This window comes from Triticum urartu, chromosome 1A (genome assembly GCF_056163025.1).
Source record: "Triticum urartu cultivar PI428250 chromosome 1A, HENAU_Tu73, whole genome shotgun sequence".
Taxonomy (NCBI): domain Eukaryota; kingdom Viridiplantae; phylum Streptophyta; class Magnoliopsida; order Poales; family Poaceae; genus Triticum; species Triticum urartu.
The window spans coordinates 10,423,375-10,443,689 of record NC_141873.1 but is presented as its reverse complement, the minus strand read 5'-3'; the positions used below and the strand labels follow the sequence as shown (position 1 = coordinate 10,443,689).

Sequence of the window (20,315 nt, the reverse complement as noted above, 5' to 3'; positions counted from 1 at the left end):
TTGTTAGTCGATGGTTGTTGTGTGAGTCCATTAAGAGCTGCTATTCCAGGCTGTAATCATGGAATTTCTGCTATTACGTTCACATGGGATGGCCCATGAAGCTTCCGCTTCGTCAGCTTGGCTCCCTGATCCACTCCACTCGCTTAATTAGCATTTTTCTTTTCTGCTCACTCTACCGCTACATTATTAAAATTAGTCTATTGTTTTATTTTGAAAAAGTTCAGTAAATCATAAGATGTTCACCGATTTTGAAAATCTTGGATTTTAAACATGTTACATATTTTAAAAACCATAAATATTTTTTGGGGGATTTAAGAAAAAGCAAATATTTCTATAAAAATTAGTAATTCGAGATAAACTTCGCAAATTTAAAATGTCCATGAACATTAAAAATATTCATGAATTTATAGAATATTTTGAGCATAAGATTTAACAAATGTGGGTGAATTAAAATGTAAAAAAATAAGGAAAAAATTAAAATATATTAGGAAAACAAAAATAAGATAATTAAATCAAAAGACAAACATGAGCCCTCAACCAATGACACACATCCTTACAGGCGGGCCTCCAGCGACCCCACCGTTTTTGACGCACCAGGAGGCTTCAAATCTAGGGAGCGTAGTATCTTAATAGATTCCATTCTACTAAAGAAACAAGAATAATTCCCATACCCAAAAAAACATGTTAATTTATTTGGTTTCGGTAAAACAAAAATGTTCAATAACTATTTTTTTGCTTGTCAGTTCAATAATTACTTAAGCTTAAGAAGCTTGAGAGGGGAGCTGATGACTCGATTATACTCTCTCAATGGGAGGTTTGGGTTAAAAATAGAGAGGCAACCTTGTCGGAAAAAAAGTGAGAACATTTTATTCACTAAAAAGGTGACAACACATTATGCTTTGAATGTGTGCGGCCATTGGAATCTCGCTGTCGGCCACTATCATGTATGCTCCTAGCCGGCATCTGCCTTCCAACCCACCCCAGCCTTGCCGATGGTGCGTTGTCGTTGAAGGTTCATCGGCTGGGGCGACAGTACGTAGTGCCAAACTTCACACTCGATATTACTAGACTAGTTCAAAAATTTGAATGATCAAAGATGAAAACTCTCTTCACCAAAGTGGGTGTGGCACCTAGTGGTAGCACCATCTCCAAAAACACCTCTGGAAAATAATGGAAATACCTCGAAGGTATCGGAGAAGAATGCTAAGACAATAACATTATCTCCGTTGAAATTTGGCTTCTCACTGCCTCAGCCTCACCCAACATATGCCTTCACTCACTTCGTCTTATGCCTACTTGAAATTTACTTTGAAAATATCTCCGTTGAAGTTCTTGGTATGAAGCTCCTAGAATGTTTCCCACAACACAACCACACTCCCTAGAATGTGTCGGGCATGCATCTGAGTTGTAATTCCATTATGAACAATAGCTGCTTTGCAGTCGGTGTCAACCTTATTGAAGATCTTCAAACTAATATTCATCAGATATATTGGACGACATCGTGGAATATGGGTACCTAGAGCTTATACATAATCTAAAAGTGACCAGCGTAGATAGAGCCCCATAGTAGCCGTGGAAAATGGGCATTGCCCGCCTCATAGATGCACGTTGTCACATAAAAACAAACTCCTTGGCTATTGCGACCGCTTTCTCCTCACAAAATAGTTTCTCAACGATGGCCAGCGCGAACTCTGTGGCGGTCCCTGGTGCTCTGCTCGTGATAAGGTTACCGTCGACGACGACCCTGTATTCGCACGCACTCTGGTCTGTAAGGAGGTGCGACATGGGTGGAAATGATGTTGCTTTCTTACCCTATAATGAGAAGATAAGTTGCCCCATCACCATATTAGTATATCAATACATGACATCTTTTGTCTCAAAAAAAAAAGGAAAGGCGGAAAACACAAGCCGAAAAGCATCAAACTCACATAAAAAGGGCTAAGTACCTTGAGTAAACCGTGGGGCTCGAGGACGTAAGCAGGGGAAGCGCATATTGCACCATAGGGTCTACCAGATTCTGCCTGTTTCTTCAGCATGCCCACAAGTTTCTCCGTGCGGGTGAACTTGAGCGCACCAGGAAGACCACCCTATAATGCATACATATACACATACAAGATACAACTTAACAACAATATCACTCAAGTAGTCCCAGAAGCAGCAATTTTGATTACAGCCGGGGTTTGCCCACTTTGAAAGAAAAAGAGAAATGCTCAGCTCAATTCGAACTTACCGGCATGACGATGAGGTCGAACTCCATTTCAGCAGCCTGTTCTAGCATCACATCGGTGATCAGATTGAGCTTGTAATGGCGGGTCACAATGCGTGGCGTGTCCTCGACTGACGCGACCGTGCGCCTGCCCTCCGCAGGACATCGATCAGGTTGAGAGCCTCCATCTCCTCCGAGCCGTCGGCAACCGGCACAAGAACCTGAGGTGTGCCGGTGCATTTCCATTGGATCTCGTTGTACTCTTGCATGGTATACTTGACTCCTTGCTGGGGGCGCATATACTAGTAATTGCATATGTAAGAAAATTCCACAAATTAGGCCTCCTTTGGTTCATAGGGTAGGAAAATTATAGGAATAGAAAAATCATAGAAAATGAGATGACATGCAACTCAAATCCTATGAGTAGGAATAGGAAAGGAGATGTTTTTTGTTTCAAATCATAGAATTTTTTTCCATTAGGTCTAGGCTAATGTTTATTTTCCTATGAAATGTGTAGGATAGGAAGATTTCCTCAATAGGAATAGGATTCCATTCCTACAAACCAAAGAGCTCTATAAGAATTTTTCCTATAAAAATCCTACCCTATGAAATTTCCATAAAATTTCTCCAAACCAAAGGAGGCCTTAATATTAATAATAACATCATGTAAGAAGATTGAACTGAAGTAGTAGTAGTAGTAGTACACTGGTAGACCGTAGTTACCAAAGGTCCGGCGACCTCCTCGGCCTTGCGTTGGCCGTAGAGCTGCTCCACCAAGGCGAGCGCGAACTCGATCGCCGTCCCGACGCCCTGGCTGGTCACCACGTTCCTGTCCGTCACCACCCTGTCATCCACGGCGATCACCCCACCGTCGTGGCCCAGCCGCCCCAGCAGAGCCGGATGGCAGGTCGCCCTGAAGCCCTCGAGCACGCCCCACCGGGCCAGCGCCACCGCCGGCGACTTGCCAATGGCGCCGCACAGGCGGCCCGACTCCGCGTGCCTCCTCACCATCTTCTCCAGCTGCTTGCTGTCCCTGAGGTTGGCTGATCCTGCTGTTCCTCCCTACGACCAGCAACACGTACAAAGGTGGTAGTGAACTGAGGATGATGATGACAGACACTCACTGACACACTAGTTTGACTGGGCACACGTACTGGTAGGACGATGAGGTCGAATTGCTCTGCTTCCAGGCCGGCGACTCTGCCGTCCGCGGCGAACCTGACCCCGTGTCCGGCCTCCACGACGAGGCCCTCGGACGCGGTGGCGACGGTGACCATTGCGCCGGCGCGGTTGAGGATGTCGGCCGCGGCGGCCGCCTCGAGCGGCTCCGTGCCGGTGGCCACCGCGACGAGCACTGGCCTGGCTGCCGGCTCGGTCCGTCCGACGAGCCTCCGGCGGCACCAAGACGTGGCTCGCCTCGCCAGAGACGAAGACGCAGCACCTGTAAGGAATAAGCATGACACCGTGTACGTCTCGAGTACGTGTCCGTGTAGTGCTAGAACTCCTAACCGAGTAAGACAGCTAGTTAGCCAGCTGAGCTAGTATATATACTCAAGATATCCCTTATAATCTGTACAACGAAAAGAGATCAAAACAAAGAGAAGCAAGGCTCGATACGAGCCTTTGGCCATCATATCGATTCGGTGTCTTCACGCTTTGTTCGTCGAAGTTTACAAGTCGCTGTGTTTCGCCGACGGCGCTGGAAAAGTTGATTGCTCGAAGCAAATCTAGCTAGCTTACTAGTGATTCACGTACACACGTAAAGCGGGACAGTGCATAGGCACTGTTTATCAATCAAGCAGTGAGCCTGTGTGCTTGCTAGCTTGTACGTGTGTATACAGGTTCGGTTGATTTGATCTAGCAACGATCAAAAGCCAACAACACCGCAGCAGCAACAGCTCCCTCGCTGCTCGTCGTCTTCCACGTGGGCGGCGACGAGCTGGACCTTGTAGGCGGCCTGCGCGGCCTGGTAATCCTCCGGCGCGGGGGCGACGGCGGCCATCGGCGCTCTCTTTCCTGGCCGGCAGACTCAGATCTCGGTGGTCTTCTCACCTCTTGCCGCGCGCTTCCCACGAGGATGAATAAACAAGTTGGAAAGTCACATGGCCTGCCTGATGGCCACACTGACATGACATGAGCTCAACTTTAAACAATGGCACGTGGTAGGGCTGCACACTGCATGGTCGCCAAGCACCGCTGTGCGTCATCTCTGGAGCCCCTGCACGTCCCAGACTCACCTCCACGCTACGTGGACCAAGATGTGTTAGGTCCATGGACGGAGAGTTTTTGCCACGTCATAGTTAGACTTTTCTGTACTATTCTATGACGTCTGACACCAAATGATGCATACTACATAGACGCCATAGAGGAAGAGCAGGTCACTCCTGAGCTATATAAGCTTACTATCCATGATCACCGCGTCAGCCGAGCGTGGTGGTGCGCGCTTGTCGCTCCAGCCAGCTACTGAGCTGGTAGTACATCGGGGTGGTGGGCTAGAGCCCGTGGCAAATATAGTCGACCACGGCTGCTTTGCGAGGGCCCGTCAAGGGCTCTCGTTGCAACAGGATCGTGGCGCCTGTTGTGTTTGAAAGAAAAAACAACATGCCCGATCCTTCCTCACCTTTATGGAAAGGAGAGAAGAGCCATCAGACGCACTAATTTGTTATGATGAGCTGGTCGCTGGCCCAAGATTGATTATTAGGGCCTGTCTGCGCTGCGGGAAACCTTCTCCAGCCGTAGGTTGACGTCAACCTACGGCTGGAGATGACGTGACAACCCAAGTCCCGCATTACCATCCGCCGTATGTCAACCTACTTGGATTTCCATCTCTCACCATGGAGATGATGTATTTTTTTATTTCTAAATAGAGGTAAGAACTCATGTATTTTTTTAATGAAGGCTATGTAAAGTGGCGCTCGCTCATGGTGATAATTTTTTTCTTTTTTATTCTTTTATTATGGAGGTGAGGCTTTTTTTTGAGATATTTTTTAGATGGAGGCAAGGACCTCATGTATTTTTTAAATGAAAAAGTGCGCACAACTATCTCCTAAACGGCGCCCCAACCACTTGTTGGGGAACGTAGCAGAAATTCAAAATTTTCCTACGTGTCACCAAGATCTATCTATGGAGAGACTAGCAACGAGGGGAAGGAGAGTGCATCTACATACCCTTGTAGATCGCTAAGCGGAAGCGTTCAAGTGAACGGGGTTGATGGAGTCGTACTCGTCGTGATTCAAATCACCGATGACCAAGTGCCGAACGCACGGCACCTCCGCGTTCAACACACGTACAGCCCGGTGACGTCTCCCACGCCTTGATCCAGCAAGGAGAGAGGGAGAGGTTGAGGAAGACTCCATCCAGCAGCAGCACAACGGCGTGATGGTGGTGGAGGAGCGTGGCTATCCTGCAGGGCTTCGCCAAGCACCACAGAAGAGGAGGAAGAAGAGATGCAGGGCTGCACCAACGAGAGATCGAATCACCTGTCTTATGGGCAGCCCCTAGGCCTCATATATATATAGGGGAAGGGGAGGAGGTTGCGCCCCCTCTAGGGTTCCCACCCCTAGAGGGGCGGCAGCCCTAGATGGGCCTTGGGTGGCGGCCAAGAGAGGGGAGAGGGGGAGGCGCCCCTAGGGTGGGCCTTAAGGCCCATCTGGACCTAGGGTTTGCCCCCTCCCACTCTCCCTGCGCCTTGGGCCTTGGTGGGAGGCGCACCAGCCCACTAAGGGGCTGGTCCCTCACCACTCTTGGCCCACGCAACCTTCTGGGGTTGGTGGCCCCACTTGGTGGACCCCCGGGACCCTCCCGGTGATCCCGGTACGTTACCGATAAACCCCGAAACTCTTCCGGTGACCAAAACAGGACTTCCCATATATAAATCTTTACCTCCGGACCATTCCGGAACTCCTCGTGACGTCCGGGATCTCATCCGGGACTCCGAACAACATTCGGTTACCACATACAAACTTCCTTTATAACCCTAGCGTCATCGAACCTTAAGTGTGTAGACCCTACGGGTTCGGGAGACATGCAGACATGACCGAGACGATCTCCGGTCAATAACCAACAGCGGGATCTGGATACCCATGTTGGCTCCCACATGTTCCACGATGATCTCATCGGGTGAACCACGATGTCAAGGACTTAATGAATCCCGTATACAATTCCCTTTGTCCATCGGTACGATACTTGCCCGAGATTCGATCGTCGGTATCCCGATACCTTGTTCAATCTCGTCACCGGCAAGTCTCTTTACTCGTTCCGTAACACATCATCCCGTGATCAACTCCTTGATCACATTGTGCACATTATGATGATGTCCTACCGAGTGGGCCCAGAGACTGTTGGAAATATGCCCTAGAGGCAATAATAAATTGATTATTATTATATTTCCTTGTTCATGATAATCGTTTATTATCCATGCTATAATTGTATTGATAGGAAACTCAGATACATGTGTGGATACATAGACAACACCATGTCCCTAGTAAGCCTCTAGTTGACTAGCTCGTTGATCAATAGATGATTACGGTTTCCTAACCATGGACATTGGATGTCATTGATAACGGGATCACATCATTAGGAGAATGATGTGATGGACAAGACCCAATCCTAAGCCTAGCACAAAGATCGTGTAGTTCGTATGCTAAAGCTTTTCTAATGTCAAGTATCATTTCCTTAGACCATGAGATTGTGCAACTCCCGGATACCGTAGGAATGCTTTGGGTGTATCAAACGTCACAACGTAACTGGGTGACTATAAAGGTGCACTACAGGTATCTCCGAAAGTGTCTGTTGGGTTGGCACGAATCGAGACTGGGATTTGTCACTCCGTGTAAGCGGAGAGGTATCTCTGGGCCCACTCGGTAGGACATCATCATATGCGCAATGTGACCAAGGAGTTGATCACGGGATGATGTGTTACGGAACGAGTAAAGATACTTGCCGGTAACGAGATTGAACAAGGTATAGGGATACCGACGATCGAATCTCGGGCAAGTACAATACCGCTAGACAAAGGGAATTGCATACGGGATTGATTAAGTCCTTGACATCGTGGTTCATCCGATGAGATCATCGTGGAACATGTGGGAGCCAACATGGGTATCCAGATCCCGCTGTTGGTTATTGGCCGGAGAGTCGTCTCGGTCATGTCTGCATGTCTCCCGAACCCGTAGGGTCTACACACTTATGGTTCGGTGACGCTAGGGTTATAGAGATATTAGTATGCGGTAACCCGAAAGTTGTTCGGAGTCCCGGATGAGATCCCGGACGTCACGAGGAGTTCCGGAATGGTCCGGAGGTAAAGAATTATATATAGGAAGTGCTATTTCGGCCATCGGGACAAGTTTCGGGGTCACCGGTATTGTACCGGGACCACCGGAAGGGTCTCGGGGGTCCACCGGGTGGGGCCACCTGCCCCGGGGGGCCACATGGGCTGTAGGGGGTGTGCCTTGGCCTATATGGGCCAAGGGCACCAGCCCCAAGAGGCCCATGCGCCAAGAGAGAGAAAAAAGGGGAGAGTCCTAAAAGGGGAAGGCACCTCCGAGGTGCCTTGGGGAGGATGGACTCCCCCCCCTTGGCCGCACCCTTCCTTGGAGGAAGGGGCAAGGGCTGCGCCTCCCCCCTCTCCCTTGGCCCTATATATAGTGGGGAAGAGGAGGAGCAACGATACCTAAGGCCTGGCGCCTCCCTCTCCCTCCCGTGACACATCTTCCTCCTCCCGCAGCGCTTAGCGAAGCCCTGTTGGAATCCCGCTACTTCCACCACGCCGTCGTGCTGCTGGATCTCCATCAACCTCTCCCTCCTCCTTGCTGGATCAAGGCATGGGAGACGTCTCCGTTCCGTACGTGTGTTGAACGCGGAGGTGCCGTCCGTTCGGCGCTAGGATCATCGGTGATTTGGATCACGACGAGTACGACTCCATCAACCCCGTTCTCTTGAACGCTTCCGCTTAGCGATCTACAAGGGTATGTAGATGCACTCTCCTTCCCTCGTTGCTGGTCTCTCCATAGATAGATCTTGGTGACACGTAGGAAAATTTTGAATTTCTGCTACGTTCTCCAACAGTGGCATCATGAGCCAGGTCTATGCGTAGTTTCTATGCACGAGTAGAACACAAAGTAGTTGTGGGCGTTGATTTTGTTCAATATGCTTGCCGTTACTAGTCTTATCTTGATTCGGCGGCATCGTGGGATGAAGCGGCCCGGACCGACCTTACACGTACTCTTACGTGAGACTGGTTCCACCGACAAACATGCACTAGTTGCATAAGGTGGCTGGCGGGTGTCTGTCTCTCCCACTTTAGTCGGATCGGATTCGATGAAAAGGGTCCTTATGAAGGGTAAATAGCAATTGGCATATCACGTTGTGGTTTTGCGTAGGTAAGAAACGTTCTTGCTAGAAACCCATAGCAGCCACATAAAACATGCAAACAACAATTAGAGGACGTCTAACTTGTTTTTGCAGGGTATGCTATGTGATGTGATATGGCCAAAAGGATGTGATGAATGATATATGTGATGTATGAGATTGATCATGTTCTTGTCAAGGGGAATCACGACTTGCATGTCGATGACGAGACAACTTCAAGAAGACACGATGATGGAGATCATGATGGAGATCATGGTGTCATACCGGTGACAAGATGATCATGGAGCCCCAAGATGGAGATCAAAGGAGCTATATGATATTGGCCATATCATGTCACTATTATTTGATTGCATATGATGTTTATCATGTTTATACATCTTATTTTCTTAGAACAACGGTAGTAAATAAGATGATCCCTCATTAATATTTCAAGAAGTGTTCTCCCCTAACTGTGCACCGTTGCTACAGTTCGTCGTTTCGAAGCACCACGTGATGATCGGGTGTGATAGATCCTTACGTTCACATACAACGGGTGTAAGACAGTTTTACATATGCAAAACACTTAGGGTTAACTTGACGAGCCTAGCATGTACAGACATGGCCTCGGAACACAAGAGACCGAAAGGTCGAGCATGAGTCGTATGATAGATACGATCAACATGAAGATGTTCACCGATGATGACTAGTCCGTCTCACGTGATGATCGGACACGGCCTAGTTGACTCGGATCGTGTAATCGCTTAGATGACTAGAGGGATGTCTATCTGAGTGGGGGTTCATAAGATGAACTTAATTATCCTAAACATAGTCAAAAGGTCTTCGCAAATTATGTCATAGCTCGCGCTTCAGTTCTACTGTTTAGATATGTTCCTAGAGAAAAATTTAGTTGAAAGTTGATAGTAGCAATTATGCGGACTAGGTCCGTAAACTGAGGATTGTCCTCATTGCTTCATAGAAGGCTTATGTCCTTAATGCACCGCTCAGTGTGCTGAACCTTGAACGTTGTCTGTGGATGTTGTGAACATCTGACATACACGTTTTGATAACTACGTGATAGTTCAGTTAAACGGTTTAGAGTTGAGGCACCGAAGATGGTTTTTGAAACACCGCAAAACATATGAGATGTTTTGAGGGCTGAAATTGAGATTTCAGGCTTGTGCCCACGTCAAGAGGTATAAGACCTCCGACGATTTTCTTAGCCTGCAAACTAAGGGAGAAAAGCTCAATTGTTGAACTTGTGCTCAGATTGTCTGAGTACAACAATCGCTTGAATCGAGTGGGAGTTGATCTTCCAGATGAAATAGTGATGGTTCTCCGAAGTCATTACCACCAAGCTGCTAGAGCTTCGTGATGAACTATGATATATCAGGGACATATATGATGATCCTTGAGATATTCGTGATGTTTGACACCGCGAAAGTAGAAATCAAGAAGGAGCATCAATTGTTGATGGTTGGTGAAACCACTAGTTTCAAGAAGGGCAAGGGAACAAAGGGATACTTCATGAAACGGCAATTCAGCTGCTGCTCTAGTGAAGAAACCCACGGTTGAACCCAAACCCGAGACTGAGTGCTTCTGTAATAAGGGGAACAACCACTGGAGCAGAATTACCCTAGATACTTGGTAGATTAGAAGGCTGGCAAGGTCGATAGAAGTATATTGGATATACATTGTGTTGATGTGTACTTTACTAGTACTCCTAGTAGCACCAGGGTATTAGATACCGGTTCGGTTGCTAAGTGTTAGTAACTCGAAATAAAAGCTACGGAATAAACGGAGACTAGCTAAAGGTGAGCTGATGATATGTGTTGGAAGTGTTTCCAATGTTGATATAATCAAATATCGTACGCTCCTTCTACCATCGAGATTGGTGTTTGTGTTGAGCATAGACATGATTGGATTATGTCTATCGCAATACGGTTATTCATTTAAGGAGAATAATGGTTACTCTGTTTATTTGAATAATACCTTCAATGGTCTTACACCTAAAATGAATGGTTTATTGAATCTCGATCGTAGTGATACACATGTTCATGCCAAAAGATAGTAATGATAGTACCACCTACTTGTGGCACAGCCACGTAAGTCATATCGGTATAAAACGCATGAAGAAGCTCCATGTTGATGGATCTTTGGACTCACTCATTTTTGAAAAGTTTGAGACATTCGAACCATGTCTATTGGTGTGTATGCATGAAGAAACTCCATGCAAATGGACCGTTTGGACTCACTTGAGACATGCAATTCATACCACATGGGCAAGATGACTGAAAGCCTCGTTTTCAGTAAAATGGAACTAGAAAGCAACTTGTTGGAAGTAATACATTTTTGATGTGTGCAGTCCAATGAGTGCTGAGGCGTGTAGTGGATATCGTTATGGTCTTACTTCACAGATGATTTGAGTAGATGTTGAGTATATTTACTTGATGAATCATGAGTCTGAATTATTGAAAGGTTCAAGTAATTTCAGGGTGAAGTTGAAAGATCGTCGTGACAAGAGGATAAAAGATCTATGATATGATCATAGAGATGAATATCTGAATTACGAGTTTGGCACAGAATTAAGACATTGTGGAAATTCTTTCACAACTAATACAGCCTGGAACACCATAGTGTGATGGTGTGTCCGAACATCATAACTGCACCCTATTTGGATATGATGCATACCATGATGTCTCTTATCGAATTACCACAATAGTTTATGGGTTAGGCATTAGAGACAACCACATTCACTTTAAAAGGGGCACCACGTAATTCCGATGAGATGACACCGTATGAACTATGGTTTAAAGAAACCCAAGCTGTCATTACTTAATAGTTTGGGGCTGCGACGCTTATGTGAAAAAGTTTCAGGCTGATAAGCTCAAACCCAAAGCGGATAAATGCATCTTCATAGGACAACCCAAAACAGTTGGGTATACCTCCTGTCTCAGATTCGAAAGCAATAAGGGATTGTTTCTAGAACCGGGTCCTTTCTCGAGAAAAGGTTTCTCTCAAAAGAATTGAGTGGGAGGATGGTGGAGACTTGATGAGGTTATTGAACCGTCACTTCAACTAGTGTATAGCAGGGCACAAAGAGTTGTTCCTGTGGCACCTACACCAATTGAAGTGGAAGCTTATGATATTGATCATGAGACTTCGGATCAAGTCACTCCCAAACCTCATAGGATGACAAGGATGCGTACTACTTCAGAGTGGTACGTAATCCTGTCTTGAAAGTCATGTTGCTAGACAACAATGAGCCTACAAGCTATGGAGAAGCGATGGTGGGCCCGGATTCCGATAAATGGCTCGAGGCCATAAAATCTGAGAGAGGATCCATGTATAAAAACAAAGTATAGACTTTGGAAGAACTACTTGATGGTCGTAAGCCTGTTAGGTACATATGGATTTTAAAAGGAAGACGGACAATGATGGTAAGTATCACCGTTAAGAAAGCTCGACTTGTCGTTAAGATGTTTTCCGACAAGTTCAAGGAGTTGACTATGGTGAGACTTTCTCACTCGTAGCGATGCTAAGAGTCTGTTGGAATTATATTAGCGATTACTGCATTATTTATGAAATCTTGCAGATAGGATGTCAAAACATTGTTTCCTCGACGATTTTCTTGAGGAAAGGTTGTATGTGATACAACCGGAAGGTTTTGTCAATCCTGAAAGATGCTAATAAGTATGCAAAGCTCCAGCAATCCTTCTGAGGACTGGAGTAAGCATCTCGGAGTTGGAATGTATGCTTTGATGAGATGATCAAAGATTTTGGGTGTATACAAAGTTTATGAGAAACTGGTATTTCCAAAGAAGTGAGTGGGAGCACTATAGAATTTCTGATGAATATATGTTGTTGATCGGAAATGACGTAGAATTTCTGGAAAGCATATAGGGTTATTTGGAAAGTGTTTTTCAATGGAAAGCCTGGATTAAGCTACTTGATCATTGAGCATCAAGATCTATAAGGATAGATCAAAACGCTTAATGGTAATTTCAAATGAGCACATACCTTGACATGATCTTGAAGGTGTTCAAGATGGATCAGTCAAAGAAGGGGTTCTTGGCTGAGTTATAAGGTATGAAGTTAAGACTTAAAGCTCGACCACGGCAGAATAGAGAGAAAGGACGAAGGTCGTCCCCTATTCTTAAGACATAGGCTCTACAGTATGCTATGCTGTGTACCGCACCTGAAGTGTGCCTTGCCATGAGTCGGTCAAGGGGTACAAGAGTGATCCAAGAATGGATCACAGGACAGCGGTCAAAGTTATCCTTAGTAACTAGTGGACTAAGGAATTTTCTCGATTATGGAGGTGGTAAAAGAGTTCGTCGTAAAGGGTTACGTCGATGCAAGCTTAACACCTATCCGGATAGCTCTGAGTAGAGATGCCGGATACGTATAATGGAGCAACAATTTGGAATAGCTCCAAGTAGAACAGTTATTTGGAATAGCTCCAAATAGAACGTGGTAGCTACATCTAGGAGATGACATAGAGATTTGTAAAGCACACACGGATCTGAAAGGTTCAGACCCGTTGACTAAAAAACCTCTCTCACAAGCAACATGATCAAACCTAGAACTCATTGAGTGTTAATCACATAGTGATGTGAGCTAGACTACTGACTCTAGTAAACTCTTGGGTGTTAGTCACATGGTGATGTGACCTGTGAATGTTAATCACATGGCGATGTGAACTAGATTATTGACTCTAGTGCAAGTGGGAGACTGTTGGAAATATGCCCTAGAGGCAATAATAAATTGATTATTATTATATTTCCTTGTTCATGATAATCGTTTATTATCCATGCTATAATTGTATTGATAGGAAACTCAGATACATGTGTGGATACATAGACAACACCATGTCCCTAGTAAGCCTCTAGTTGACTAGCTCATTGATCAATAGATGGTTACGGTTTCCTAACCATGGACATTGTATGTCATTGATAACGGGATCACATCATTAGGAGAATGATGTGATGGACAAGACCCAATCCTAAGCCTAGCACAAAGATCGTGTAGTTCGTATGCTAAAGCTTTTCTAATGTCAAGTATCATTTCCTTAGACCATGAGATTGTGAAACTCCCGGATACCGTAGGAATGCTTTGGGTGTATCAAACGTCACAACGTAACTGGGTGACTATAAAGGTGCACTACAGGTATCTCCGAAAGTGTCTGTTGGGTTGGCACGAATCGAGACTGGGATTTGTCACTCCGTGTAAGCGGAGAGGTATCTCTGGGCCCACTCGGTAGGACATCATCATATGCGCAATGTGACCAAGGAGTTGATCACGGGATGATGTGTTACGGAACGAGTAAAGAGACTTGCCGGTAACGAGATTGAACAAGGTATAGGGATACCGACGATCGAATCTCGGGCAAGTACAATACCGCTAGACAAAGGGAATTGCATACGGGATTGATTAAGTCCTTGACATCGTGGTTCATCCGATGAGATCATCGTGGAACATGTGGGAGCAAACATGGGTATCCAGATCCCGCTGTTGGTTATTGGCCGGACAGTCGTCTCGGTCATGTCTGCATGTCTCCCGAACCCGTAGGGTCTACACACTTAAGGTTCGGTGACGCTAGGGTTATAGAGATATTAGTATGCGGTAACCCGAAAGTTGTTCGGAGTCCCAGATGAGATCCCGGACGTCACGAGGAGTTCCGGAATGGTCCGGAGGTAAAGAATTATATATAGGAAGTGCTATTTCGGCCATCGGGACAAGTTTCGGGGTCACCGGTATTGTACCGGGACCACCGGAAGGGTCCCGGGGGTCCACCGGGTGGGGCCACCTGCCCCGGGGGCCCACATGGGCTGTAGGGGGTGTGCCTTGGCCTATATGGGCCAAGGGCACCAGCCCCAAGAGGCCCATGCGCCAAGAGAGAGAAAAAAGGGGAGAGTCCTAAAAGGGGAAGGCACCTCCGAGGTGCCTTGGGGAGGATGGACTCCCCCCCCCCTTGGCCGCACCCTTCCTTGGAGGAAGGGTAAAGGGCTGCGCCTCCCCCCTCTCCCTTGGCCCTATATATAGTGGGGAAGAGGAGGAGCAACGATACCTAAGGCCTGGCGCCTCCCTCTCCCTCCCGTGACACATCTTCCTCCTCCCGCAGCGCTTAGTGAAGCCCTGTTGGAATCCCGCTACTTCCACCACGCCGTCGTGCTGCTGGATCTCCATCAACCTCTCCCTCCTCCTTGCTGGATCAAGGCATGGGAGACGTCTCCGTTCCGTACGTGTGGTGAACGCGGAGGTGCCGTCCGTTCGGCGCTAGGATCATCGGTGATTTGGATCACGACGAGTACGACTCCATCAACCCCGTTCTCTTGAACGCTTCCGCTTAGCGATCTACAAGGGTATGTAGATGCACTCTCCTTCCCTCGTTGCTGGTCTCTCCATAGATAGATCTTGGTGACACGTAGGAAAATTTTGAATTTCTGCTACGTTCTCCAACAGAGATACCTCTCCGTCACACGGAGTGACAAATCCCAGTCTCGATTCGTGCCAACCCAACAGACACTTTTGGAGATACCCGTAGTGTACCTTTATAGCCACCCAGTTACGTTGTGAAGTTTGGTACACCCAAAGCATTCCTACGGTATCCGGGAGTTGCACAATCTCATGGTCTAAGGAAATGATACTTGACATTAGAAAAGCTTTAGCATACGAACTACACGATCTAGTGCTATGCTTAGGATTGGGTCTTGTCCATCACATCATTCTCCTAATGATGTGATCCCGTCATCAATGACATCCAATGTCCATGGTCAGTAAACCGTAACCATCTATTGATCAACGAGCTAGTCAACTAGAGGCTCACTAGGGACATGGTGTTGTCTATGTATCCACACATGTATTTGAGTTTCCTATCAATACAATTATAGCATGGATAATAAACGATTATCATGAACAAGGAAATATAATAATAATCAATTTATTATTGCCTCTAGGGCATATTTCCAACAGTCTCCCACTTGCACTAGAGTCAATAATCTAGTTCACATCGCCATGTGATTAACACTCACAGGTCACATCGCCATGTGACTAACACCCAAGAGTTCTGGGTTTGATCATGTTGCTTGTGAGAGAGGTTTTAGTCAACGGGTCTGAACCTTTCAGATCCGTGTGTGCTTCACAAATCTCTATGTCATCTCCTAGATGCAGCTACCACGTTCTATTTGGAGCTATTCCAAATAACTGTTCTACTATACGAATCCAGTTTACTACTCAGAATAATCTGGATTAGTGTCAAAGTTCGCATCGGCGTAACCCTTTACGACGAACTCTTTTTCCACCTCCATAATCGAGAAAATTCCTTAGTCCACTAGTTACTAAGGATAACTTTGACCACTGTCCTGTGATCCATTCTTGGATCACTCTTGTACCCCTTGGCTGACTCATGGCAAGGCACACTTCAGGTGCGGTACACAGCATAGCATACTGTAGAGCCTATGTCTTAAGCATAGGGGACGACCTTCGTCCTTTCTCTCTATTCTGCCGTGGTCGAGCTTTAAGTCTTAACTTCATACCTTACAACTCAGGCAAGAACTCCTTCTTTGACTGATCCATCTTGAACACCTTCAAGATCATGTCAAGGTATGTGCTCATTTGAAAGTACCATTAAGCGTTTTGATCTATCCTTATAGATCTTGATGCTCAATGCTCAAGTAGCTTAATCCAGGTTTTCCATTGAAAAACACTTTCCAAATAACCCTATATGCTTTCTAGAAATTCTACGTCATTTCTGATCAACAATATGTCAACAACATATACTCATCAGAAATTCTATAGTGCTCCCACTCACTTCTTTGGAAATACAAGTTTCTCATAAACTTTGTATAAACCCAAAATCTTTGATCATCTCATCAAAGTGTACATTCCAACTCCGAGATGCTTACTCCAGTCCTCAGAAGGATTGCTGGAGCTTTGCATACTTATTAGCATCTTTTCAGGATTGACAAAACCTTTCGGTTGTATCACATACAACCTTTCCTCAAGAAAATCGTCGAGGAAACAATGTTTTGACATCCTATCTGCAAGATTTCATAAATAATGCAGTGACTGCTAATATAATTCCAACAGACTCTTAGCATCGCTACGAGTGAGAAAATCTCACCGTAGTCAACTCCTTGAACTTGTCAGAAAACATCTTAACGACAAGTCGAGCTCTCTTAATGGTGACATTTACCATCATTGTCCGTCTTCCTTTTAAAATCCATCTACACTCAGCAGCCTTACGACCATCAAGTAGTTCTTCCAAAGTCTACACTTTGTTTTCATACATGGATCCTCTCTCGGATTATATGGCCTCAAGCCATTTATCGGAATCCAGGCCCACCATCGCTTCTCCATAGCTCGTAGGTTCATTGTTGTCTAGCAACATGACTTCCAAGATAGGATTACGTACCACTCTGAAGTAGTACGCATCCTTGTCATCCCACGAGGTTTGGGAGTGACTTGATCTGAAGTTTCATGATCACTATCATAAGCTTCCACTTCAATTGGTGTAGGTGCCACAGGAACAACTTCCTGTGCCCCGCCACAGACTAGTTGAAGAGACGGTTCAATAACCTCATCAAGTCTCCACCATCCTCCCATTCAATTCTTTCGAGAGAAACTTTTCCTCGAGAAAGGACCCGATTCTAGAAACAATCCCTTATTGCTTTCGGATCTGAGACAGGAGGTATACCCAACTGTTTTTGGGTTGTCCTATGAAGATGCATTTATCCGCTTTGGGTTCGAGCTTATCAGCCTGAAACTTTTCACATAAGCGTCGCAGCCCCAAACTTTTAAGAAATGACAGCTTAGGTTTCTCTAAACCATAGTTCATACGGTGTCATCTCATCGGAATTACGTGGTGCCCTATTTAAAGTGAATGTGGTTGTCTCTAATGCCTAACCCATAAACTATTGTGGTAATTCGATAAGAGACATCATGGTATGCATCATATCCAATAGGGTGCAGTTATGATGTTCGGACACACCATCACACTATGGTGTTCCAGGCTGTATCAGTTGTGAAACAATTTCCACAATGTCTTAATTTTGTGCCAAACTCGTAATTCAGATATCCATCTCTATGATCATATCATAGATATTTTTATCCTCTTATCACGACGATCTTTCAACTTCACACTGAAATTACTTGAACCTTTCAATAATTCAGACTCGTGATTCATCAAGTAAATATACTCAACATCTACTCAAATCATCTGTGAAGTAAAAACATAACGATATCCACTACATGCCCCAGCACTCATTGGATTGCACACATCAAAATGTATTACTTCCAACAGGTTGCTTTCTAGTTCCATTTTACTGAAACCGAGGCTTTCAGTCATCTTGCCCATGTGGTATGATTTGCATGCCTCAAGTGATTCAAAATCAAGTGAGTCCAAACGGTCCATTTGCATGGAGTTTCTTCATGCATACACACCAATAGACATGGTTCGCATGCCTCAAACTTTTCAAAAAATGAGTGAGTCGAAAGATCCATCAACATGGAGCTTCTTCATGCGTTTTATACCGATATGACTTACGTGGCAGTGCCACAAGTAGGTGGTACTATCTTTTGGCATGAACATGTGTATCACTATGATCGAGATTCAATAAACCATTCATTTTAGGCGTAAGACCATTGAAGATATTATTCAAATAAACAGAGTAACCATTATTCTCCTTAAATGAATAACCGTATTGCGATAGACATAATCCAATCATGTCTATGCTCAACGCAAACACCAATCTCGATGGTAGAGGGAGCTTGCGATGCTTGATCATATCAACATTGGAAACACTTCCAACACATATCATCAGCTCACCTTTAGCTAGTCTCCGTTTATTCCGTAGCTTTTATTTCGAGTCACTAACACTTAGCAACCGAACCGGTATCTAATACCCTGGTGCTACTAGGAGTACTAGTAAAGGACACATTAACATAATGTATATCCAATATACTTCTATCGACCTTGCCAGCCTTCTAATCTACCAAGTATCTAGGGTAATTCTGCTCCAGTGGTTGTTCCCCTTATTACAGAAGCACTTAGTCTCGGGTTTGGGTTCAACCTTGGGTTTCTTCACTAGAGTAGCAGCTGAATTGCCGTTTCATGAAGTATCCCTTTGTTCCCTTGCCCTTCTTGAAACTAGTGGTTTCACCAACCATCAACAATTGATGCTCCTTCTTGATTTCTACTTTCGTGGTGTCAAACATCGCGAATATCTCAAGGATCATCATATATGTCCCTGATATATTATAGTTCATCACGAAGCTCTAGCAGCTTGGTGGTAATGACTTCGGAGAAACATCACTATCTCATCTGGAAGATTAACTCCCACTTGATTCAAGTGATTGTTGTACTCAGACAATCTAAGCACAAGCTCAACAATTGAGCTTTTCTCCTTAGTTTGCAGGTTAAGAAAATTGTCGGAGGTCTTATACCTCTTGACGTGGGCACGAGCCTGAAATCCCAATTTCAGCCCTCAAAACATCTCATATGTTTTGCGACGTTTCAAAACGTCTTCGGTGCCTCAACTCTAAACCGTTTAACCGAACTATCACGTAGTTATCAAAATGTGTATGTCAGATGTTCTCAACATCCACAGACAACGTTCGAGGTTCAGCACACTGAGCGGTGCATTAAGGACATAAGCCTTCTATGAAGCAATGAGGACAATCCTCAGTTTACGGACCTAGTCCGCATAATTGCTACTATCAACTTTCAACTAAATTTTCTCTAGGAACATAACTAAACAGTAGAACTGAAGCGCGAGCTACGACATAATTTGCGAAGACCTTTTGACTATGTTCAGGATAATTAAGTTCATCTTATGAACTCCCACTTAGATAGACATCCCTCTAGTCATCTAAGTGATTACATGATCCGAGTCAACTAGGCCGTGTCCGATCATCACGTGAGACGGACTAGTCAACATCGGTGAACATCTTCATGTTGATCGTATCTTCTATACGACTCATGCTCGACCTTTCGGTCTTCTGTGTTCCGAGGCCATGTCTGTACATGCTAGGCTCGTCAAGTTAACCCTAAGTGTTTTGCATGTGTAAAACTATCTTACACCCGTTGTATGTGAACGTAAGGATCTATCACACCCGATCATCACGGCGTGCTTCGAAACGACGAACTGTAGCAACGGTGCACAGTTAGGGGAGAACACTTCTTGAAATTTTAATGAGGGATCATCTTATTTACTACCGTCGTTCTAAGCAAATAAGATGTATAAACATGATAAACATCACATGCAATCAAATAGTGACATGATATGGCCAATATCATATTGCTCCTTTTGATCTCCATCTTCGGGGCTCCATGATCATCATCGTCACCGGCATGACACCATGATCTCCATCATCATGATCTCCATCATCGTGTCTTCATGAAGTTGTCACATGACGTAAAGTAAAGTAATTACATGACGTTTTGTTAACACGCAGGTCATAAATAAATTAAGACAACTCCTATGGCTCCTGCTGGTTGTCATACTCATCGACATGCAAGTCGTGATTCCTATTACAAGAACATGATCATCTCATACATCACATATATCATTCATCACATCCTTTTGGCCATATCACATCACATAGCATACCCTGCAAAAACAAGTTAGACGTCCTCTAATTGTTGTTTGCATGTTTTACGTGGCTGCTATGGGTTTCTAGCAAGAACGTTTCTTACCTACGCAAAGACCACAACGTGATATGCCAATTGCTATTTACCCTTCATAAGGACCCTTTTCATCGA

The 20,315-nt window shown here is 45.2% G+C and overlaps 1 pseudogene across 1 annotated transcript; it reads right to left on the bottom strand.

Annotated features, from left to right (window-relative positions):
• Positions 1–1,332: 1,332 nt before the first annotated feature.
• LOC125505934 (protein DJ-1 homolog A-like) lies at positions 1,333–4,307 on the bottom strand (annotated as a pseudogene). The gene is made up of 6 exons (XR_015610155.1): positions 4,091–4,307; positions 3,361–3,647; positions 2,930–3,268; positions 2,231–2,508; positions 1,947–2,087; positions 1,333–1,812 (listed from the first exon to the last, which is right to left on the bottom strand). The product of XR_015610155.1 is annotated as a protein DJ-1 homolog A-like (transcript).
• Between the last annotated feature and the right edge of the window lie 16,008 nt (positions 4,308–20,315).